The 7,148-nt window shown below is 49.5% G+C and overlaps 1 protein-coding gene across 1 annotated transcript in view; it reads right to left on the reverse strand.

Annotated features, from left to right (window-relative positions):
• FRS3 (fibroblast growth factor receptor substrate 3) overlaps positions 1 to 5,983 on the reverse strand; it is a 54,973-nt gene extending 48,990 nt beyond the window's left edge. Inside the window, exons 1-2 of the mRNA XM_066600286.1 lie at positions 5,837 to 5,983; positions 2,254 to 2,388 (exon numbers count right to left, since the gene is read on the reverse strand). The gene's annotated coding sequence lies outside the window, so the exon portion shown is untranslated. The remainder of the gene's footprint in view (positions 1 to 2,253; positions 2,389 to 5,836) is intronic.
• Between the last annotated feature and the right edge of the window lie 1,165 nt (positions 5,984 to 7,148).

A 7,148-nucleotide genomic window follows, 5' to 3' on the forward strand; every position in this document is an offset into this window, starting at 1 on the left:
TGTGGGTTAGGACGATTACAACAATACTAATTTAAAGAGCTTTTAGTTTGTTTTTTCTTTGCTGTACTACTTTTAAAATAAAATATCTTTGGGGGAAAAAAATATAATTTTCTGCCACCATAACTTTTTGGCTTTTCCATCGACATAGGCGTGTCAGGGCTCATTTTTTGCAGGTTGTCCTATAGTTTCTATTAGTACCATTTAGAAGTACATATGACTTTTTATTACATTTTTTCTTGGAGATGGGGTGACCCAAAAAGTGCAATTCTAGAGGTGGTTCTTTTCCAACCACATTCACAGTGCAGGATAATTAACACAATACTTTGCTAGATTGGACTTTTATGTTTTGGGGTTTTTATATTTAGGATTTTTTATTATAAATATGGCAAAAAGTTTTGTTTTTGTTTTTTATTTATTACCGTTTTTTTAATAAGAAAATTTTAAAAACAGATTTTTCTTTTTATAGTTCCCACAGGGGACAAGGACTTGCGATAGTTTGATCGCTCCTGCAGTATGATGTAATACCATAGTATTACATCATAACGTGATCTATCGGGCAGTCTATCAAGCCACACTACAGGCATGGCTTGATAGGCAATCTGCAATGGCAGCCATGGGGACTTTCAGAAGGGACCACAGATCATCAATCAGGGCATTTAAGTGGTTAACAGCTCCGTTTAGCAGGAGTGCTGTTCGGAGCGGTTGCATGCAGGTGTCGACTGTAAGAAATAGCCAACATCCGCATTGTATGAAGCAGGATCGATCCTTGATCCCCTTCCATGCAAACCCTGAGCCTCCATGATTTAAATGTATGTCCTGGAGCGTTACGGGGGCTAAGTGATAACTTTACTGTAGTAAAATGTTAACATCCGGCTTTTCATCATCATTCTGATTCTCTGATCGATAGAGGAGGAGCGTCATTACTGAGAATGTGCAGATAGCGCAGGCGGAACCTCACTACTGAGCACGTGCGGGTTTTGGTGTGTCAATTTCCACACAGGTTGTGTGCGGATTATCTCATCAACTTGTGGACAAGATTTTTAAAATCTTTTCCCCTTTGCTACTACTGAATAGGGGGAGGAGGCTGGAAGAGTCGGGAGCAGTGCTCTGAGCTCCCGCCCCCTCTCCGCCGCTCTGCACTATTTGCAATGAGAGGCGGCGGAATGGGGGCGGGGCTAAGTTCTGGGAATTAGCTCCACACCCATCCCGCCTCTCCTCATTGAAAATAGTGCAGGGGGTGGAGAGGAGGCAGAGAGGGGGCGGGAGCTCAGAGCACTGCTCGCGGCTCTTCCAGCCTCCTCCCCCTGCAGAGAGAGACACCGTATATCGGCTGGGCGTGAAAACCCAGCCGATATACGGTCGTCTGAATGCACCCTCACGGAGAGGAAAGACAACAACTGATTTCCTATTGCTGTTTCCACATGCTAGTTTGCAAGATTTCTGATAAATAAGAGCTGAGATGAATAGAAAATATTTATAGAACATTCCAGAACTTCCCTAAATCCCTATGAAAGGAAAATATATTAATGTATGTATATGTGGAATATTTAATTCCAAGCAGATTGGCTGCACATTTCCTTTTCATAGGAATTCAGGAAAGATTTTGAAAAAAAAGTGCTATAGAATACAAAATATCTATAATTTATTTTATAAATGGGACTCCGACTCTACAACCTTGGAGGTATGAGCACTTATTTTTCCCTTTGAGGAGGTAGCTTTCTTTTCACATTGTTCTAATAATGGTTACATTTTTTCAATGAGTTGTGGCACAGGTGAGAGAGGAACACTTTATATGTGTGTTCACTGCTGTCCCTATATACAGATCACTGATAATTGATCTACTGTAATGCTAACAGCCTATTAGATCAGTGGGATCTGCCTGGCAACCAGCCAAATGCAGAGGTTGTCTGACTTGTAACAGCTCAGGCACATAGTGATATATACTCCCCTTTCCTGCTGTGTCCCGCGGTCCGGTCTGCATTTACAGTCCCGCACAGTCTCAGAACGTTACAGGGGCTGCAGCCAATTACAGCACTCAATCACTGCATAATTTAAGCACTCCTAGTCTATAATGTGTGTAATATGCATCAAAATGGGACATCCAGCGTTTTCTCCATGTGAGTGAAAAACACATGTCTGAAAGGCTCAATGTGAATCAATGGGCTTTTAGCACTGCTTATTATGCATGTGATAAGCAGAGACAATACATGCGTGTGCGTGAACCCCAAGTCTACCAAGAAATGGATTTGGTACCTTAATGAGGCCATGCATGAAGCATATTCTTAGTATTCAGGGCCCATAAATGCCACTCCGCTACACCATCTCTCTGCTTGATGACAGGAAAACAGGCCACAAGGGCTACATGACATCCATTAATTCACATATGACCTGCAAGAGACAAAGACCCAGAGAGTTAGAAACTGGTGAATGGTTCTAGTGCAGAGAGCAACATATAATAATGCACTTGAAGGTAGGCGCTGTTCAATGCGAGTTGGAGAGATTAGTGTTGGGTTTATTAAGTTTTCTAATATCGTCCTCTATATCAGCCCCAGTAGTAATAGTCACCCCCACAATAGCCCCAGTAGTAGTAGCACCCCACCTGAAACCTATATACTTGTCTTCGAAACGCCGCAGTTTCTCTGCTCGGCGCTGCTGTGGGTGGCATTGTGTGCACCTGGTCGCCTCCTCTCCTCCTGCGGAACCAAGGAGGAGAGGTCAGGGGCGGAGGAAACTGGAAACACCTACTGCCGTCAGTTCATGCACCTATAACAGCACAGCTGAGTGATTACCAGCCGGGGAACCACAGCACCCTGGCTGGTAATCACGTTCATGGTAACCAGAAGTCGGTGCGCGTGCCATAGGTTCGTCACCACGGCTATTGAGTCTTTAAATATAAGAAAACTGTCTGTTTATCACATTAATTACTTTCCTTGGGAACTGATATTTTGTGTACTTTAATTTAATTAAGGCAACTCTGCACTTCTTTCCGGGTAAAACTGGTGAGATTTAAAGGGGTTGTCCCGCGAAAGCAAGTGGGGGTATACACTTCTGTATGGCCATATTAATGCACTTTGTAATGTACATTGTGCATTAAATATGAGCCATACAGAAGTTATTCACTTACCTGTTCCGTTGCTGGCGTCCCCGTCTCCATGGTGCCGTCTAATTTCAGCGTCTAATCTCCCGATTAGACGCGCTGGCGCAGTCCAGTCTTCTCCCTTCTGAATGGGGCCGCTCGTGCTGGAGAGCTGCTCCTCGTAGCTTCGCCTCGTCACGTGTGCCGATTCCAGCCAATCAGGAGGCTGGAATCAGCAATGGACCGCACAGAGCCCACGGTGCACCATGGGAGAAGACCCGCGGTCCACCGTGGGTGAAGATCCCGGCGGCCATCTTCGCAAGGTAAGTAAGAAGTCACCGGAGCGCGGGGATTCGGGTAAGTACTATGCGTTTTGTTTTTTTTTAAACCCCTGCATCGGGTTTGTCTCGCGCCGAACGGGGGGGGGCTATTGAAAAAAAAAAAAACCCGTTTCGGCGCGGGACAACCCCTTTAATGTAGAGTTTACTTTATCACTCAGCATTTCACCTGACATTTCACCAGTGAGAAAACCACTTAGCAGAATTGCCTTCTCCTTATCATCCTCTACAGTTTAGGGTTAGTTTTACCCTTGGGCAATGATTCTGTCTCCACCTTTGCTGTTTTTATCTGCTTTTTACATTATTTGTTTTGTCCTTATAGCTTTTTAGTGCTTATTCGCTGTCTTCTTGTTCTTAGCAATTTAAATACTTTTTTCATTTATTGCTCCCTTTACATCTTTATTGAGCCACATTGCTTTTCTCCTATTTCTAACCCTGTTATTCCTTTAAGGTATGAACCGCTCACAGTAAACAATTAGGATGTTTTTAAACATTTCCTAATTTTTTGTTCGTACCTATATGGCCGCCTGCAGACGGCCGCGTCAGATGCTGCTGCGAGAATTCTCGCTGCGGGACCCGACCCGAGCCCCGACCGGGACCAGCGCGGCACTTGCCTCTCCCGCAGCTCCGGCTCTTTGATGTGCCAGCTGCTGGCGCATGAGCAGGGCAGAGGAGTGACATTTCTGTGCGAGGCTCTGCTAGAGCATGCCGCGATTTGTTTTTTTTCTGCGCGTGATTTCACGCGAACAAATCGCGGCCGTCTGCCTAGGATTGCGTTTTTCTAACGCAAACCCATGGCAGCTTCCACGGGGCGGAAATTCTGCGGAAAACCCCCCCGCAGAATTTCCGCCCGTGTGCAGGGGGCCTATTTCTAAGTACATTGTCCCAGTCAATAAGGTAAAGGGCATTCCTGAGCTGATTGCTTTCCTGTAGCTTAGTATTTTTGTGGCCCTCCCAAAAAACATCTTATTGAAAGACAAATGGAAACAGGGTTAAACGGGATTTTACATAAAAACAAACCGACTCCCCCTTCTGTTTTTTTACAATCTCTTCTGAACTGACAGTAACCCTGTAAGTTCACCGCCCAGTCACGGCTTTCATCCAACCAGGTCTCAGTTATTCCCACTATGTTGCAGTTTTCCTCAGACATTATTACTTCCAGTTCATTGACCTAATTGGTCAGAGTGCCGCCATTAGTCAGAAGGTTTTGCCTATTTTTTATATTAAGTGTATCCCTATTAAAGATTCTGGCAGCTCTATCTGTACTACCCCTTCCCACCACCCCCATTTCTAGTCCCAGATAACAGACTACACTATCTTCTCCTATAGCTCTCTGGTTGTCCCCCTCCACATTCCCTAGTTTAAACACACCTCCAACCTTCCTCCAATGAGATGCAGGATGTCCTAAATGAAAGATTCTTCATCTTGGGGTGCAGCAAATGATGCATCAGTATAACCACATGCGCTTCCGCTACAATTTTGCAGGTTTTTACTGCAAAAGCAGCAGTCATGCACGAGGTTTTCCTCCATGAAAACCGTATGGGGGCCCCCCCTCAAGGGGGAGAAAGGCGCGCGGGGGTGGGTGGTCTTCCCTCCACGGCCAGGCGCGCGGCGGGGGGCCCTCCCCCCCTCTTCGGCCAGGCGCGCGGGGGCCCTCCCCCCTCTACGGGCAGGCGCGCGGGGGGGGGGGGCCCTCCCCCCTCTACGGGCAGGCGCGCGGGGGGGGGGGCCCTTCCCCCTCTACGGGCAGGCGCGCGGGGGGGGGGCCCTCCCCCCTCTACGGGCAGGCGCGCGGGGGGGGCGGATGGGGGGGCCCTCTCCTCTACGGGCAGGCGCGCGGGGGGGCCCTCCCCCCTCTACGGCCAGGCGCGCAAAGGGCTCCCCCCTCTACGGCCAGGCGCGCAAAGGGCTCCCCCCTCTACGGCCAGGCGCGCAAAGGGCTCCCCCCTCTACGGCCAGGCGCGCAAAGGGCTCCCCCCTCTACGGCCAGGCGCGCAAAGGGCTCCCCCCTCTACGGCCAGGCGCGCAAAGGGCTCCCCCCTCTACGGCCAGGCGCGCAAAGGGCTCCCCCCTCTACGGTCAGGCGCACGGGGAGGGGGCTCCCCTCTATGTTCAGGGGGTCCCTACGGTCAAGCGCGGGGGAGGGTGGGCTCCCTCGCGGGGGAGGGTGGGCTCCCTTCTATGGTCAGGCGCGGGGGAGGGGGGCTCGGGAAGAAGGCTTCCCACTACAGATGCCGGCTTGCAGCCCCCAGCGTCCCGCCGCACACCCAGCTCCAGCCGCTCCATGACGACGAGCTCTCTGTGGATGGGGCCTGCTCACCAATCACGCCGCAGTCCTGGAGAGTGGGGACAGGCCAGCGGTAGGTGACATCCTCGGCGGTTACGTGCGGTACATGAGCGGCTCACACACGTATATACATACATGTCTGCGGCGGTCACTGCTCGCAGCCCGTCCAGCACGGCTTCATGTCCAGCGGCTCCTCCCTCCTGCTCAGCTCCGCTGGAGCCGCTTCATCCGGGACTCCCATTCATATCTGCCCCGTAGATGCACGACAGCAGAGCGCAGGGAAGATGCTAAACCCTACCGGGCTAAAGGACCTGTGATGATGTCATCACCACGTGATCGGTCACATGTGTGGGAGGAGCCAGGTTTCGGGAGCTTCCTGTCCTGAGCAGGTAGCAGGTGCGGCTCCTCCCCTGCAGGGTCGGAATGGAGACCTTCTTCAGGACTCTGCAGCTCCTGCTGATAGTGACTATGGAGTGCTGCTTTGAAGTACGGACCAAATAGTGCTGCTACCCGCACTGCCTGCTGTCCATAAGGTGTAGTGCCGAGCTGTGAGTGTGGGCAGCAGACAGAGCTGTTTCCTTGTGCACACTGGAACGGGCAGTATGATAGTATTTGTAAGGGTAAGCATACACGATCTGCCCCGGCACGTGACCGAGGAGCTGGCCTCCAGCGATGGACATACAATTCCCACAAAACCATGAAATAATGTGCTTCATCTGCAGTAATTTGCGGTAAAACCTCTGTGGCTTTCGGATTACGTTTTTTATTCCATTAAAATGCAAATCAAAAACTTTGGTGCAAATCCAATTGAAGGGGTGAAGGTGTACCCAATTCCTCCCATTCTGTATGTGCTTTTTTCATTTTTCTTGCCCAGATGTAGGACTTTGCATTTCTCCTTGTTAAATACCATTCTGTTAGACGCTGCCCACTGCACAAGCTTTTCTAGATCTTTTTGAATACTCTCTCTCTCTCTTCCCTAATGTTAGCTAATCCTCCTAGCTTTGTGTCATCAGCAAATTTGACCAGTTTCCCATCAATTCCCTCATCCAGATCATTTATAAAAATGTTGAACACTGGGCCTAGGACAGAGCCTTGTGGTACCCCACTTGATACATTCTTCTACTTGGATGTGCAGCCATTTATGACCACTCTTGAGTACGATCACTCAGCCAGTTTTGAATCCACCTTAGGCCTCCCTCACACAGGGCGCTTTCAGCAGCGTTTTCAGCCCTGTGCTAAACGCTGTACAAGGCTCCCATTCATTTCAATGGGGCGGCTCACACAGGGCTGAAAACACAGCTTTGAAAAGCGCTGCATGTTCTATCTTTGGGCGTTTTCAGCTGAGTCTCCCATTGAAATGAATGGGCAGCGTTTTCAGCTGGGCTGAAAACACAGCTGAAAAGGCAGCGTTTTGCAAACGCCCTGTGTGAGGGAGGCCTAAGGCCTG

This window comes from Eleutherodactylus coqui, chromosome 4 (genome assembly GCF_035609145.1).
Source record: "Eleutherodactylus coqui strain aEleCoq1 chromosome 4, aEleCoq1.hap1, whole genome shotgun sequence".
Classification (NCBI taxonomy): domain Eukaryota; kingdom Metazoa; phylum Chordata; class Amphibia; order Anura; family Eleutherodactylidae; genus Eleutherodactylus; species Eleutherodactylus coqui.